Below are 17,779 nucleotides of genomic sequence, written 5' to 3'. Positions count from 1 at the left end.
AGTGGCCGATCAAGGGACTCTGGGCTTAGGCGCGTGACCTGACCGCCCCCGTCTTTGTGATTTTTTTCCTTTGTTTGCCGAAAAGGAGATTCCCGGTCGGAATATTATCGCTTTTCTACGAGAAAAATGGCATAAAAAATGATTTTAAACAGCGGTTGACATGCTTCGAAGTACGGTAATGGAATATTTAGAATTTTTTTGTCACGAATTGCGCCATGCGCACGACCCTTCTTTACCATTTCGGATAGTGTCTGGAACGCACGAACAAAACGCCGCTATTCGGATATAACGATGGATTATTTTGGACCAAACCAACATTTGTTATTGAAGTAGCAGTCCTGGGAGTGCATTCTGACGAAGACAACAAAAGGTAATCAAACTTTTATAATAGTAAATATGATTATGGTGAGTGCTAAACTTGCCGGGTGTCTAAATAGCTAGCCCGTGATGCCTGGGCTATGTACTTAGAATATTGCAAAATGTGCTTTCACCAAAAAGCTATTTTAAAATTGGACATATCGAGTGCATAGAGGAGGTCTGTATCTATAATTCTTAAAATAATTGTTATGCTTTTTGTGAACGTTTATCGTGAGTAATTTAGTAAAATGGTAGCGAATTCCCCGGAAGTTTGCGGGGGGTATGCTAGTTCTGAACGTCACATGCTAATGTAAAAAGCTGGTTAGCTAGCTTGAAAAATGGGTGTCTGATTATTTCTGGCTTGGTACTCTGCTGACATAATCTAATGTTTTGCTTTCGTTGTAAAGCCTTTTTGAAATCGGACAGTGTGGTTAGATTAACGAGAGTCTTGTCTTTAAATAGCTGTAAAATAGTCATATGTTTGAGAAATTGAAGTAATAGGATTTTTAAGGTTTTGAAAATCGCGCCACAGGCTTCAAGTGGCTGTTACGTAGGTGGGACGAATTCGTCCCGTCTAGCCCATAGAGGTTAAACTTGCGTATTATTGTTTGTACAGATCAACATGGTTCCTTCAGGCATCTGGAAATTGCTCCCACGGACGAACCAGACTTGTGGAGGTCTACAATTTTTTTTTCTGAGGTCTTGGCTGATTTCTTTTGATTTTCCCTTGATGTCAAGCAAAGAGGCACTGAGTTTGAAGGTAGGCCTTGAAATACATCCACATTTACACCTCCAGTTGACTCAAATGATGTCAATTAGCCTATCAGAAGCTTCTAAAGCCATGACATATTCTGGAATTTTCCAAGCTGTTTAAAGGCACAGTCAACTTAGTATATGTAAACTTCTGACCCACTGGAATTGTGATACAGTGAATTATAAGTGAAATAATCTGTCTGTAAACAAATGTTGGAAAAATTACTTGTGTCATGCACAAAGTAGATGTCCTAACCGACTTGCCAAAACTATAGTTTGTTAACAAGATATTTCTGGAGTGGTTGAAAAACTAGTTTTAATGACTCCAACCTAAGTGTATGTAAACTTCCGACTTCAACTGTAAGTGGATTTTTCCAAGTTGTGGTATATTCCCAATTTGTTACAAACACAACATAGCACTGCTAAACATCCACTGTAGAGGTGGGGGGTGCAACTCAATATTAGGAAGGGGTTCCTAATGTTTGGCATACTCAGTGTACAGTATGTACATGCATCTCTGGAATACATTTTAAGGAATTACATGCATTTTAGCATAGATATTTGAAATACATTTTTGGGCCACACCTTCTGCTAGGTTGAATATACCCAGGTTAGGACAAGAGGATTCTAATATCCCATAACTATTTGCATAAATTAGGAAGAATTCTAAACAAAGGCACCAGCGATGCTAGTTAGCAACGGCACTGGTCCCATAAGTCTGTTTATTTTCTAAAGCTTCTGCATTGGAATACGAGGTTGTACCTGTATCTTCAACCTAGACCTCCTGTCCTCCTTTGTTCGGTATTTTATCTAAGAGGTTAAATGGCTTCCAACTTCAAGCTGTTCATGGGTAAAAATCTCTGCTACTGAGCCCTTCCATTCCAAAGTGTCAAAGAACATTACTCATCACCCAAAGTCTGACAATTTTATCGGCACCAAAATCCTTAAGCGTGGATTAAAGAGTTGCAAAGGGCTGCAGCCGCCAACGTGTCAGGTTGAATTTATCACGGTAGTATTTTATTTCACAACTTCAACATGCTCTGCTTTGCTCCAAGTAGCTGATGTCAGATCAGTCATGAGGTTTCTGTTCCCTCTCTGTAAGGGATCAAAGAACTAGATGTCCGTGTGAAAAAGGAAATCAAGGAGAAATTATCCTGATAATATATGCTGTAAATGTCACGCCTGCTCCTGCTCTTCCCCCCTCGGCGCCCCCTGGTGCCCTCTTCCCCCCCTGGCGCCAGGCTGCCCTGTATTTCACACTCCTGTCACCATTTACGCACACCTGCCTCCCTTGTCACGTGCTTCAGCGACATTGGACTCACCTGGACTCACTCAATCACCTGTTTATTACCTCCCCTATATTTGTCAGTTCCCCAGCTCTGTTCCCCGCTGCTGCATTGTTTGTCATATATCCGTGTTACCCGTGTGCTGACGCTGTTCCTGTCTTGTTCCATGTCTGTTCCCGAGTAAATGTCTGACTCCCCGTACCTGCTTCTCCTGTCCGGCGTCGGTCCTTACAGTAAATGGGGCTAAATGCGGCAAGATCAATTTAACGCGATGATGATATGAGACATGGCCATGCCATTACGGGCCTGACTGAGCGGCGTCCTGAGTGCCAGCTATGATCTCTGACTGTCTGAAAGGAGGTAAATGGCATGTTTTTAGAGAGAGCGAGATATACATTCTCATAGAGTTGTCTCTGAGTCAGAGCAGAAAATCATTGAGCATGAAGAAATCTAATTGTTAACACCTGGTACTCTGACAAAATCTCTAGTTTGCAGTTTGAGAGAGAGGGATCAGACAGAGAGAGAGCGCTTTCATAAGTTGTGTGTCTAAGGCTTCTGACAAGGTATGAGGTTTTTGACAAGGTAAAGATTGGGTAAATAACTTCCTCTTTGTGTAAAAGGACTAGTCAACATAATTGGATGTAGTAGGAAAATCTAAGACAGGACAAACTCTAAATCAATGTATGTGTCAGAAGAAATGTATTCATTTTCCTCATCTGAAATTAATGTGAATGACTATGGAACAAAAAATAAAGAAAATAAATGTATCAATTTATTCACCACCACAGTTACCACAGGCAATGTTAATTTATTTAATTCAAAAGTATGAAGTCAAAGTCATATGATAAACTATAGATTAGATAAATAAAGTTGTATTAAAATGTGAGCACTGTTTGTTAGCTAGCTGTGAAAAATATAGGCTACTTTACAAGCAAGCCAGCTAACTGTCACAAATAAATATTATTTTGTATTATGGAATGTGCCAAATAGAGCTACAGAACCAGCCTGACATTGGCAATTAGCTAATTGTTACTTTTAGTTCATTATTTCAGATGAGGGGACTACAGATGCAGTTTCTTAATTTGATCACGCTGTTGTTGCAGGAATATTCCTGCACAGCAAGACATGCAAACTTGTAGTGTATTCGAGATGTAAAATACATTTCTTACGTTTGTAATTTCCACTTTAAAATGTAAAAGTCACCCAGTGAAATACTACTTCAGTTAAAGTAAAAAAATAGACTTAAGTATCAAATGTAAATGTAATTGCTAGAATATGCTTTAGTATCAAAAGTATAAATCATTTCAAATTCCTTATATAAACAGACCAGATGGAAGCATTTTCTTGTTTTTTAAATTTATGGAGAGCCAGGGGCACACTCCAACATTCAGACATAATTTAAAAATGAAGCGTATATGTTCAGTGAGTCCGCCAGATAAGAGGCAGTATGGCTGCCCAGGAATGTTCTAGGGGTGGCGGGTAGCCTAGAGGTTAGAGCGTTGGTCTAGTAACTGAAAGGTTGTTGGATTGAATCCCTGAGCTGACAAGGTACAATTCTGTTCTGCCCTTGAACAAGGCACAAGCCACTGTTCCCCAGTAGGCTGTCATTGTAAATAAGAATTTTAACTTAACTGACTTGCCAAGTTAAATTAAGGTTAAATTAAGAAAATCAGTAAATCCCTGAATTTGACTTTTCCTGTCCTGCTAAGCATTCAAAATGTACTTTTGGTTGTATGGAGTAAAAAGTACATTATTTCCTTTAGGAATGTAGTGAAGTTGTCTAAAATATAAATAGTACAGATACCCCCAAAAATGACTTAAGTAAAAATACTTTAAAGTACTGCTTAAGTACTTTCACCACTGCATGTACACTGTTCTTCTACATCATAATAATTACATTTCTGAATAGTGTTTTGTCTTCATTTTGGTAGATCATCTTTATTATATAAAAAAAAACTTTATTCATAGATTCAGATAACAACAAAAACAGTACAACCCCAACCCCTCATTCTCCCACCCATCCATTCCCTCCCTCCAAGGCATCTATAAAAGTAAATTAAATAGGAAAATAACAAACAGTAATAGAAACAAAAACAGTGGGATTTATTTTAACTAAAATTGTTATCAGCACAAATGGCCACTAGAACAGAAAGGACTGCTTACCAAAATATGCAAGTTACACTAAGTAAAAGACAGGCTTTCCACATATTGTATTAATGGGGACCAGTTTAAGTCAAAATTTTGTCGGGACCCATGCACAGTGAACCTAACCTTCTCCAGAGGCAGAGATGACATCACCTCCTTAACCCACTGCAGACTTCTAGTGAAAGAGGACAAGGCGGCGAGCTAGCAGCGAGGCTGATGCGTGGTAGCATTCTGGTCTAAGGGAAATACCCCAAAAAATGGCAGTGACGGTGTTGGGGCTAACAGTTGTGTTACACATATGTGAGAATGCCTCAAAAATGGGGTCCCAGAGGCCATTCAAAGATTGGCATGACTAAAACATGTGTCCCACAGTCGCTGGCATCTCAAAGACTTGGGGTCAACATTTGGGTATATTTTTGCCAATCTGTCATTTGAGTGATGAAGATGGTTAAAATCCTTAAACTGAATAAGCCCATGCCGTATGCAAAATGTTGACATGTTGATACGCTCAATACTTTGTTGCCAGGTATCATCGGGTAGCTCGCCACCCATGTCTTGCTCCCATGTAGATTTTGTATTTGCAAATGTTCTGTATTATGTCATATAATCTGGAGATTGTGCCATTCAGACAAGGGTTGAGATCTAAGCACCTCTCGACTGTACACTTAGTAAGCTTGAGTGGAAATGAAAGGAAATGTTTTTTGGCAAAGCTGCGAGTTTGCAGATATCTAAAAAAGTGGGTATTGGGAATATTATGGTCACAAAAAACACCAGACCGTTCCAATGCCAGAACTGGAATGCCGTGTCAATCTGCGACGCTGGGAAGAGATGATTAGATGTTAATGGAGAGAAGCCGCTTGCTCGTTTAAGGGTAAAGTGATTTCGGAATTGGAACCAGATTTTAAGGGAGTTCTTAACAATGGGGTTCAAAACATGGGTACCAAGGTTCATAATCGATTTTGAATAAACGACCAATAAGTTCATGAGGCATGTATGCTATATTATTCAAGAATCAATGGGTAAGTATAATTCATTTATAAGTGCAAGAATGGATGTGGCAACTGCGGATTGGCCCTTTATACAGTGAAAACACCTGGTTAATTCGCTCAACGTCATGCTACCTGTCCATTGTGTACAAGCTGTTTCTGAAATATGTCAATGAGTTGTGAACTTGATTAGCTATGTGCAGTGTTTGAAGTCGCTCTGATCAAAGGTCTAACAATGGATTAAACTTTCTCATAGCAACAATCATCTGTCTCATCACATGCTAGTATCTGGGTTCAAAAGACCCAATTATGCCCAACTTTAAGTTCATTTTGGCAATGTTAGAGGACAGTTTAGTTGTAATTGTCCTTTAACATTGATTTTGAGTCTGTTTTCCAGCCTACTGCTGTCTGATCAGAGTTTTGGATGAGTTTGGGCATTTTGGATGAGGCTGCTGCCCAGTGCTAGTCACAGCATTACAGTCAAGGCCCTGTGCGCAGACCGATCAGCTAGGCTGCTTCGCACTGTTCATCTTCTCCGCAAATCAACTTCTCTCCTTTGTGATTATTCGTTCTCTCATTGCCATACTGCGTCTGCATGAATATCACACACACACAACCTAGGATAAAGTCAACGAACATAACGAATGAGTGAGTTCTTCAAGGTTCTTAATCTCAACCTATTACAGATGTCCTCAGAAACATGCTTTTTCCATTACTCTGAGCATGTTTTTGTCCATCTCTCAGTGGAGGTCGACAGTTGTGTGCCTAGAAATGCTTTCTCTTTTCACAAAAAAAAGTTATTCTTGAACAATGGGATTTAAATTTCCAGTTGAACATGGTCTCATTTGTAAGCTATGTGCTGACAGCATAATCAACAACATTCTCTCTGTTCCAAACCCGTGGGCAAGCCATTTCATACTGCCTCGCTAACTGCCGCTTCTAACTTTTATGTGCTCAACTGTAATGTTGTGCAATGGGAGTTTTGATCTCTTTTATGTCTTTCATTTGCAGATTAAAACAATATGGAAGTTGATTTAATATTGGCTTTATTCATGGTCTGTCCATAGATGCCTGGCAGCGAATCTGCTACTATTCAACATTTTCAGATGTGGGAAAAACAGTCACGGTTCGTGCCCATACGTGGAAATATTTCCGTTGAGAGGCATTTGCCCTAACTATAAAACAGTGGGAATATTGTATTTTAGAGATCCATTACCATAATGTATTTATGGCATGTTCAGAGACCTTCACTGAGCTGCCATGATTTATTTTCCCAGTGCATTATTCACTTGGATCATAAAGGAAAATATTTTTTGACATCTTGTCAGTCTTTTGATATTTTAGGTTTGTTGACACAGAGAAATATAAAACAGTAAAGTCAAGTATACTTGACACTATACTTGATCTAAAGTATAGTGTCAGAATACACACGGCCAACATTCAGAATTCCTACCCAGAGACTGATTTTAAATGATTATAACTTCACACTTGCCACAATATTGTCATCACAAGGACAGTCATGTTCTTTTAAATTAGAATTGACATATTTTAAGTGGGGTCAAGCCACAGAGGATCAAAGTTTTCATCAGAATATCACTTTTCCACAACCATGTGTTTTCCCTGCCTGTCGAAAGGGAGGAAAAATACTTGTGGTCTTGGAAAACTGTAGACAAGACTCAAGTAACAGGGTTTGAAAGGTACAGCTATCATCCCTGATCTGCAGTGAGTGTTCTTCTCTTGATACATTGAGTGTTCTCACATAAATTGTCACGTGATTTGTGGAAAGAATGTGTAGACACTTGTCAAATTGTCAGACAACGTCACATGGAGATTCTTGAAATCAACTCCAGTGAATGTTATTTTATTGTGGTGACTACACTTATGGGTGAGGAATTCAACAGCATCACTCTTGGGCAGACGACAGCGAAGTTATTGAGAGGGAGAAAAAAATAAACTGAGAAAATAATGGAAAGAGAGAAATTTATGAAAAGAGAATTACTGTTTAATAAACAGTTCACATTTTCAACCCTTGCATTGTCTCAACCCTTGCATTGTCTCAAATGTTTTTACTCTATTTAAACTTGAATACCAAGCCAGTGTTTCTTTCAAAACACTTTACCTTTTCAAACTGACATTACCTACATAAACACATACACACTGGATCTCGTCCATTCCTTGTGTGCACTCTGTGTCATGCCTTTCGTTGATGACGATGATGATGATGATAATAATAATAATTGGAAACTTTGAAAATGGCTGACATATTAAAGGAAAAATCCACCTAAAAGCACTAATTGCTATAACTTGCGGTGTTAAATAACACCATGTGAGAACAATATTTGAACAAATGTTTAATTTTGTTTTAAGGTTGGTAGCAAAGTGAAAATCATTGTGGAAATATGTTGCAGCTCAAGTCGACTACAAAACCCACAATGCAATGCTCTCTGGGCTGGCTGGCTAGCTATAACACCAAAGTCAATATCAGCATGTGAAGTAGCTAGCTATTGAGTTGATGTAACGCCCTGGCCATAGAGGGGTTTTTTGTTCTTTTTTTTGGTTAGGCCAGGGTGTTACATTGGGTGGGCGTTCTATGTTCCTTTTTCTATGTTTTGGTATTTCTTTGTTTTGGGCCGTGTGTGTGGCGCTCCCAATCAGGCACAGCTGAAGCTCGTTGCTGCTGATTGGGAGTCACACATAAGGAGCATGTTTTTCCTTTGGGTTTTGTGGGTAATTGTTTCTGTTTAGAGTATTTTCCTAACAGGACTGTTTGCTGTCGTTTTTGTTCATTTTGTAGTGTTCTCTTGTTTTTTTTAATAAAAATTCTAATGATGAACACATCCTCTGCTGCACCTTGGTTCCCTCTTACAGACAGCCGTTACAGTTGAGTAATCCACTCTTTCAATGTGCAGAGAAAGGAATCCAAAAACTTTGTTAAAACAAGTCAAACTACATTTCGATTTAATCCTCAGGTACCCTAAAATGTAATTAAACTATAATATTTCATATGAAAAGAAGTATGTAAAAAATGAGCAAGTGCGCGTCCTCTTCGACACTCGCGCACAAACTGATTTCCAACTCTGACTCCCTGTACCAAAACTCAAAATTCTTCCTCGTTTGGGAAAAAAAAGCCTGAAACCTTGAACAAAAACGGTTGACATCTAGTGGAAGCCATAGGAATTGCAATCTGGGAACTGGAATTGCATAGGACCCATAGCTTTCCATTGAAAATGCATGGGCTCTCAAAATAAATGTTTTTCCGGTTGGTTTTTCTCTGGATTTTTGGCTACAATATCAATTGTGTTATAGTCTCATACATTATTTTAACATTTCTACAAACTTCAAAGTGTTTCTATCCAATGGTACCAAGTATATGCATATCCTGGCTCCTGGGCCTGAGTAACAGGCAGTTTACTTTGGGCACGTCAGTCAGACAGGAAGTCGAGAAAAATAGACCCTAGCCTGAAGAAGCTTAGTGCAGTTTGTTTTACAGCTATCAACTTAGGAGTCTATAATCTCTCCATGATCAACCTGCAGATTGTGTGCTTCGCAGAAAGAGTCTGACGTTCGCAACTGCACCGTGCAATGCACCCTGGACTGAAGATGCAGAAAAATAGGAGAAATGTGGTGGACCATCTGTTGAATTACACATTTCTTGGGGCAGGGATATTGCTAAAATATGATCAATGGCTCATTCGAGAGAAGACAACGTCCTGCATTATGACATTAACCAGTATTGAAATCTGACATGTCTGATAGACGTTTTCACGATCTAAAAGTCATCTTCCTATTTAACTTCCAGTGTAGTGAGAGCAGAATTATCACAACGCCAGAGGGGTTATGGCTATTGACATGACTTTGTCAGTTCCTGTACTTTATTTCCCAGAGTGCTCTCTTCTTCCGGCGATTCTAAAGTGATTTTCACATCTCATTCTGCACATAGCGGCGCTAAGCAGATGGCCTTGTGTTTGTCATTGAGACGCCACTTTTGGCTCCTCTCCCACCTAGGAACGCTTCCAGCATCCAGCATCAGAACTGGCCTGCTCTGATCTGTTGTCCACAGCTCACAGACCAATTGCAGCCTGACATCACTGATAGGTTCACTGGAGTATAGCAGCATTTGAGATAGTGTAGAGAGCTAGCCACTGTCTTTGTTTATGGCCTCGTGAAATAGTCAAATTCTTCCAGGCGAGTGGGCTGGGGTTTATTTACCATTTTAGTCTCTCATTTTTGTGATGGTTGAGCTGACATGGCTGATGTGATAGAGGTGATAGGATGGCTGACTGCAGTGGACATGTGCCAACAGCAGTGGATGGGGGATGTTTCACCTTGTAGCCACTAGAGAACCAGGGTGAGGGTCTGTTTCAGGGCTAGTAGGTGGCTGGTGTGTAAATTAGTTGAGCTCAGAAGGCACTCACACTCAGAGTAGAAGATTAGTATTATGTCAGTAGTAACATGCACATTATGTGCCTGAGAGTGAATATATTTGAGCTTCAGTACCTTGATTATCCTTATCGTCTTTCGATCTTCATTGAGAAAATATAATCATCTTTAAGGAGAAGGATGTCAAAGGGAGGTAGAAAAGCTGCTGTTTACACTTACTGTTTAGCTGATGAAAGATCAATTACTGTATCTCTAATCAACTCATAACCACCCATTGGAAATTATATTCTGCTGATTTTTTTTTTCTTCTAATTTCAAATGCCCCCTTTTGACCCTCTAAACATTGTCTAATTTTCCTCTCATTGGAATTCAGATCATGTCCCGGTGTCACGTCCTGATCAGTAAAGGGGTATTTTGTTATTGTAGTTTGGTCAGGACGTGGCAGGGGGTGTTTGTTTAGAGTCTCGGGGTTTGTTGGTCTATGTGCTTATGTAAGAGGGGTGTTTGTTTAGTGTGTTCCGGGGTTTTGGTTTATGTTCTATGTTAGTGTATTTCTATGTTCAGGCTAGTCTATGTTTAGTTCATTGGATTGACCTTCAATTGGAGGCAGCTGTTCCTCGTTGCCTCTGATTGAAGGTCCTATGTATAGGGGTGTTTTTGTAATGGGATTTGTGGGTAGTTTCCTGTTTTGTGTCTGTGCACCTGACAGGACTGTTTAGTGGCGGTCGTTGTTTTGTATACGTGAATAATTTATTTTTTCCTTCTTTTGATTTAATAAAGAGGATGAGTATACACGTTCCCGCTGCACCTTGGTCCAATCCTTACGACGCCCGTTACACCCGGTGGTTTTAAACACGGACTGGTGACCACCCACATGTCACAATCAGACCTATTACCGTGAAACGTTAAAACACCTCCATTAAGTTATCTTTACCACTGCCTTCATAACACAAGACATCCACGAGAGGATTGCGTATCACAACAAATGTGTTTCTGCGTCTCTAAAATGGATATATTTCCTCCAGGAATAGTCAACTCTATAAAGGATATCATGACAAATTGTCTCAGAACCCACTTTTTTTCATTTAGCTGGTAATTAATCATTGTGAATAAGCAGCTTTGGAGATCTAATATACTTCTCCTGCGTTCCTCAGGAGAGAGAGGCTGGGCTCTGGTCAAAGGTAGTGCACTATATAGGGTAGCATTTGGAGCACAGACTGCCTGTGTGCGAGGTAAATGACCCATTGGCTGGAAGGCAGGCTGTTAATTATCCTCCATGTTGGTATCTCCATGGGAGGCTCAGTCCCAGGGTGGGCTCTGACACTGGGTGATAAATTATACAAATATTACACCTCTTATGCAGATTCAGAAAGTAGCTTAATATACAGTGTCTTCAGAAAGTATTCACACCCCTTTACTTTTTTCACATTTAGTTTTGTTACAGCCTGATTTTAAAATGGATTAAATGTTGATGTTGTGTCACTGATCTACACCCAATGCCCCATAATGTCAAAGTGGAATATTGTTTGTAGGACATTTTTTAAATTAATAAAAGAAAAGCTGATGTCTTGAGTCAATAATTATTCAACCATTTTGTTATGGCAAGCCTCAATACATTCAGGAGTAAAAATGTGCTTAACAAATAACTTAAGTTGCATGGACTCATTCTGTGTTCAATAATAGTGGTTAACATGCTTTTTGAATGACTACCTCATCTCTGTACCCCACACATACAATTATCTGTAAGGTCTCCCAATAAAGTAGTGAATTTCAAGCACAGATTCAACCACAAAGACCAGGGAGGTTTTTCAAAGCCTCTCAAAGAAGGGCATCGATTGGTAGATATGTCAAATTTAAAAAGAAAAGCTGAAGCTGAATATCCATTTGAGCATGGTGACATTAACTAGGCTTTGAATGGCGTATCGATACACCCAGTCATTACAAATATACAAGTGTCCTTCCTAACTCAGTTGCCAGAGAGGAATAAACTGCTCAGGGATTTCACTATGAGGCCAATGGTGATTTTAAAACCGTTACAGAGTTTAATGGTTGTGATATGAGAACCTAGGATGACGCAACATTGTAGTTACTCCACAATACTAACCTAAATAGCAGACTGAAAAGAAGGAAGCCTGTACAGAATACAAATATTACAAAACATGTATCCTGTTTGCAACATGCCACGTTAAGTTATGCTGCAAAAACATTAGCAAAGAAATACACTTTTTGTCTTGAATAATAAGTTAGTGCGTTTGGGGCAAATACAATACGTCATTGAGTACCACTCTTCATATTTTCAAGCATGGTGGTGGCTGCATCATGTTATGGGTATGCTTGTCATCGACAAAGACTAGGGAGTTTTTTTATATAAAAAGAAACAGCAAATTCTTAAACTGGTTTTCCTCTAAGTCTTCTTTCCAACAGACACTGGGAGACAAATTCAGTTTTCAGCAGGACAATAATCTAAATACTAGGCCAAATATATACTAGTTTCTTACCAAGACAACATTTAAATGTTACTGAGTGATCTAGTTACAGTTTTGACTTAAATCTGCTTGAAAATCTATGGCAACACTTGAAAATGGCAGTGTAGCAATGATCAACAACCAACTTGAAAGAACTTGAAGAATTGTAAAAATAATAGGCCCATATTGTACAATCGAGGTATGCAGAGCTCTTGGAGACTTACCCAAAAAGACTTGCAGCTGTATTTTACATGTATTATAAGGGTTTGAATACTTATTTAAATAAGACATTTCTGTATTTCATTTTCAATAAATGTGCAAAATTTAATAAAATCATGTTTTCCCTTTTTATTTGTCAAATGTTTGTTTGAATTCATGCTGTAACACAATGTTTAGTAAGTCAAGGGGTATGTGCCTTTCTGAAGGCACTGTACGTCACAAGAATGTATACTCCCTGTTCACCCATGACTGCATGGCATCAATTCAATTATCACTTTTTTTTTCTTTTTCATTTTGCTATTTGACTCCTGCATACTTTGTTGACTACAAACTTTCTTTACCCAACCGTGGGACAGACTGTTTGTTCCCACACTCGGGACAATGACTCTCTATTGGTTACACAGACTTTTGGTCTCCCATCCTATTCTAACCACCTCTCGCCGGCTTTGTATTCATGTTACCTGATGAAATTGCTGTACAATATGATCTTGTTGCCAGAGCTCTCCCTGTACTATGCTGTGCCTTGATTGTATTACTGTTGATGATATCTGGAAATGTACATATACACCCTGGCCCATCTACTGTTGCTAGCCCCAATGTCTGCTCTCGTAAAAGCCTGGGTTTTCTGCACGTTAACACAATAAGCTTATTACGTAAAATGGATAAATTGAAAGTGTGGGTTCACAGCTCCAATCCAGATGTGTTGGTCATTAATGAGACCTGGTCAAGAGTGTTTTGAATACTGATGTTAACCATTCTGGTTATAACCTTTTTAGGCAAGACAGATCTTCCAAAGGTGGGGGAGTGGCAATCTTTACCAAGGATCACCTTCAGTGCTCGGTTGTCTCCACCAAGTCTGTCCCCAAACAATTTGATTTGCTGGTTTTAAGCATTAAACTTTGAAATAGCTCTTTTTTTTTTACTTTTGCTGGGTGCTATTGTCATCCATCAGCACCGGCCTGTACCCTACCTGCCCTAAGCTTTCTCCTGGCCCCTTACACTAAGTCTGAATTTGTCCTGCTAGGTGACCTAAACTGGGACATGCTTAAACCACCTGACCAAGTCCTAAAGCAATGGGACTCCCTAAATCTTTCTCAGATTATCACCAATCCCACAAGGTATGACTCCAAACATCAAGAAAAGGCTACTCTCCTCAATGTTATCCTCACTAATAATCCTGATAGGTATCAGTCTGGTGTTTTCTGTAATGACCTTAGTGATCACTGTTTTACAGCCTGTGTTTGTAATGGCTGCTCAGTGAAACGACCTGTCCTGACTTGTCATAGACGCTTGCTAAAAAACTTTAATGAGCAAGCCTTCCTTCATGAACTGGCCTCTGTAAAATGGTATAGAATCAGCTTGGACCTTCTTTTTTGATATTTCAGTGGTATTGTTAACAAACACGCCCCTATAAAGAAAATGAGAATTGAAAACAGGTTCAGCCCCTGGTTCGACCGTGATATTGCAGAGTTACTCCACCTCAAGAATTGCATTTGGCGAAAGGCTCGGCACACGCATACTCAAGCTGACTGGCTATCGTTCAGGCAAATTAGAAATAAATGCACTCAGGCTATCCAGAAGGCCAAAGTTAGTTACTTTAAGGAGCAGTTCTCTCTCTGTGGGTCTAACCCCAAGAAGTTCTGGAAAACGGTTAAAGACCTGGAGAATGAACCCTCCTCCTCACAGCTGCCCATGTCCCTTAATGTTGATGTGGTTGTTACTGACATGAAGCACATGGCTGAGCTCTTTAATCACCACTTCATTAAGTCAGGATTCCTATTTGACTCAGCCATGCCTCCTTGCCCGTCCAACATTTCCTCATCTCCCACCCCTTCTAATGCAACTATACCTGATTCTTCTCCCTCTTTTTTCCCCTGTCCCGCTACAAAGTTTCTCCCTGCAGACAGTCTGAGTCCGTGGTGCTAAAGGAGCTCCTTAACTTCTTGGTGACAGGGGGCAGTATTCAGAAATTCAGGTGAATAACGTGCCCCAATTAAACTGCCTGCTACTTGGGCCCAGAAGGTAGGATATGCATATTATTAGATTTGGATAAAAAACACTCTGAAGTTTCTAAAACTGTTTGAATGATGTCTGTGAATATAACATAACTCATATGGCAGGCCAAAACCTGAGACAAAATCCAACCAGGAAGTGGCTTGTAGTTTTTCTATCTAATCCCTATTCAAACTACAGTGTCTGTGGGGTCATTTTGCACTTCCTAAGGCTTCCACTAGATGTCAACAGTCTTTAGAACCTTGTTTTATGCTTCTACTGTTACTGGGCAGAGAATAGGAGCTGACTCAAGCCTGGGACCAACGAGTTGTTTTCTGCGTGGGCACGCAGGCGCGCCCTTCCTTCTTTTTCCTCTGTAATGAATACGCTATTGTCCGGTTGGAATATTATCGAAGATTTACGTTAAATAGACCCTAAGGATTAATTGTAAACATCGTTTGACATGTTTCTACGAGCGGTAATGGAACTATTTGACTTTTCGACTCTGGTTTTGCGCTCGCGCGTTATGCCTTTGGATTAGTGATCTGAACGCGCAAACAAAACGGAGGTATTTGGACATAAATAAGGAGTTTATCGAACAAAATAAACATTTATTGTGGGAGTGGGAGTCCTGGGAGTGCATTCCGACGAAGATCAGCAAAGGTAAGTGAAGATTTATAATACTAATTCTGAGTGTAGTTGACTCCAGGATTTGGCGGGTAACTGTATAGCTTGCTTTGATGGCTGAGCTCTGTACTCAGAATATAAAAAAATATGCTTTCGCCGTAAAGCTATTTTAAAATCTGACACAGCGGTTGCATTAATTAACCTGTTATGGCTAGGGGGCAGTATTTTCACGGCTGGATAAAAAACGTACCCGATTTAATCTGGTTACTACTCCTGCCCAGTAACTAGAATATGCATATCATTATTGGCTTTGGATAGAAAACACTCCAAAGGTTCTAAAACTGTTTGAATGGTGTCTGTGAGTATAACAGAACTCAAATGGCAGGTCAAAACCTGAGAGATTCCTTTACAGGAAGTGGCCTGTCTGACCATTTCTTGAACTTCTTTTCCATCTCTATCTTTTACAAAGGATCTCTGCTCTAACGTGACACTTCCTACGTCTTCCATGGGCGCTCAGAGCCCGGGAAAAAACATAATGTCGTCATCCCAGCCCCAGGCTGAAACACATTATCGCCTTTCTCAAGTGGCCGATCAAGGGACTGTGGGCATTAGGTGCGTGCCCTGGCCGCCCCCGTCTTTGTGATTTTTCCTCTGTTTGCCGAAAAGGAGATTCCCGGGTCGGAATATTATCACTTTTTTACAAGATAAATTGCGTAAAAATTGATTTTAAACAGCGGTTGACATGCTTCGAAGTACGGTAATGGAATATTTAGAATTTTTTTTGTCACGAATTGCGCCATGCGCACGACCCTGATTTACCATTTCGGATAGTGTCTGGGACGCACGAACAAAACGCCGCTATTCGGATATAACAATGGATTATTTTGGACCAAACCAACATTTGTTATTGAAGTAGCAGTCCTGGGAGTGCATTCTGACGAAGACAACAAAAGGTAATCAAACTTTTATAATAGTAAATCTGATATTGGTGAAGGCTAAACTTGCCGGGTGTCTAAATAGCTAGCCCGTGATGGCTGGGCTATGTACTTAGAATATTGCAAAATGTGCTTTCACCAAAAAGCTATTTTAAAATCGGACATATCGAGTGCATAGAGGAGTTCTGTATCTATAATTGTTAAAATAATTGTTATGCTTTTTGTGAACGTTTATCGTGAGTAATTTAGTAAATTGTTAGCAAATTCCCCGGAAGTTTGCGGGGGGTATGCTAGTTCTGAACGTCACATGCTAATGTAAAAAGCTGTTTTTTGATATAAATATGAACTTCATTGAACAAAACATGCATGTATTGTATAACATAATGTCCTAGGTGTGTCATCTGATGAAGATCATCAAAGGTTAGTGCTGCATTTAGCTGTCTTCTGGGTTTTTGTGACATTATATGCTAGCTTGAAAAATGGGTGTCTGATTATTTCTGGCTTGGTACTCTGCTGACATAATCTAATGTTTTGCTTTCGCTGTAAAGCCTTTTTGAAATCGGACAGTGTGGTTAGATAAAGGAGAGTCTTGTCTTTAAAATGCTGTGAAATAGTCATATGTTTGAAAAATTGAAGTTTTTGTATTTTTGAGGAATTTGTAATTCGCGCCACGCCTATCATTGGATATTGGAGCAGGTGTTCCGCTAGCGGAACGTCTAGATGTAAGAGGTTAAGAAGTGTATCTATAATTCTTTCAATAACTGTTGTAAATTTTGAAATCGGACACTGTGGTTGGATTAAGGAGAATCATATCTTTAAAATGGTGTGTAATACTTGTATGTTTGAGAAATTTGAATTATGAGATTTTTGTTGTTTTGAATTTGCTATTTCACTGGCTGTTGATAGTGTGTACCGCGGGTGGGACGCTGGTGTTTAAAATGGACCCCAAAAAAAACATCTGGGTCAGATGGTTTAGACCCTTTCTTCTTTAACTTGTTATGGGCAGGTGGGATGGTAGCAGAGCGCAAAATTCAAACTACAGAATTATAAATATTTAACTTTCATGAAATCACAAGTGTAATACATCAAAATAAAGCTAAATTTTTTGTTAATCCAGCCGCTGTGTCAGATTTTAAAAAGGCTTTACGGCGAAAGCACACCATGCGATTATCTGAGGACAGCGCCCCGCATACAAAAGCATGAAAAACATATTTCAATCAGGCAGGTGCTCCAAGAAAGTCCGAAATAGCGATATAAAAAATGCATTACCTTTGATCTTCTTCTGTTGGCACTCCAAAAGGTCCCAGATACATCACAAATGGTCCTTTTGTTCGATAATGTCCTTTATATCCATAAAAACTCAGTTTAGCTGGCACGCTTCAGTCAATAATCCACCTAGTTTCCCTCCATCAAAATGCATACAAAAGGAATCCCAAACGTCACTAATAAACTTTTCCAAACAAGTCAAACAACATTTATAAATCATACCTTAGGTACTCTAATACGTAAATAAACGCTCAAATTTAAGACGGAGAATCGTTATTGTCTTTACCAGAGAAAAATAACAAAAGAACTCGTTCTCTTCCACGCACTTGGAAACACTACAGTCAAAATGGGAGCCACCTACAAAAACT

This window comes from Salmo salar, chromosome 03, assembly GCF_965601325.2.
Source record: "Salmo salar chromosome 03, fSalSal1, whole genome shotgun sequence".
NCBI lineage: Eukaryota > Metazoa > Chordata > Actinopteri > Salmoniformes > Salmonidae > Salmo > Salmo salar.
This window is presented reverse-complemented; position numbering follows the sequence as displayed.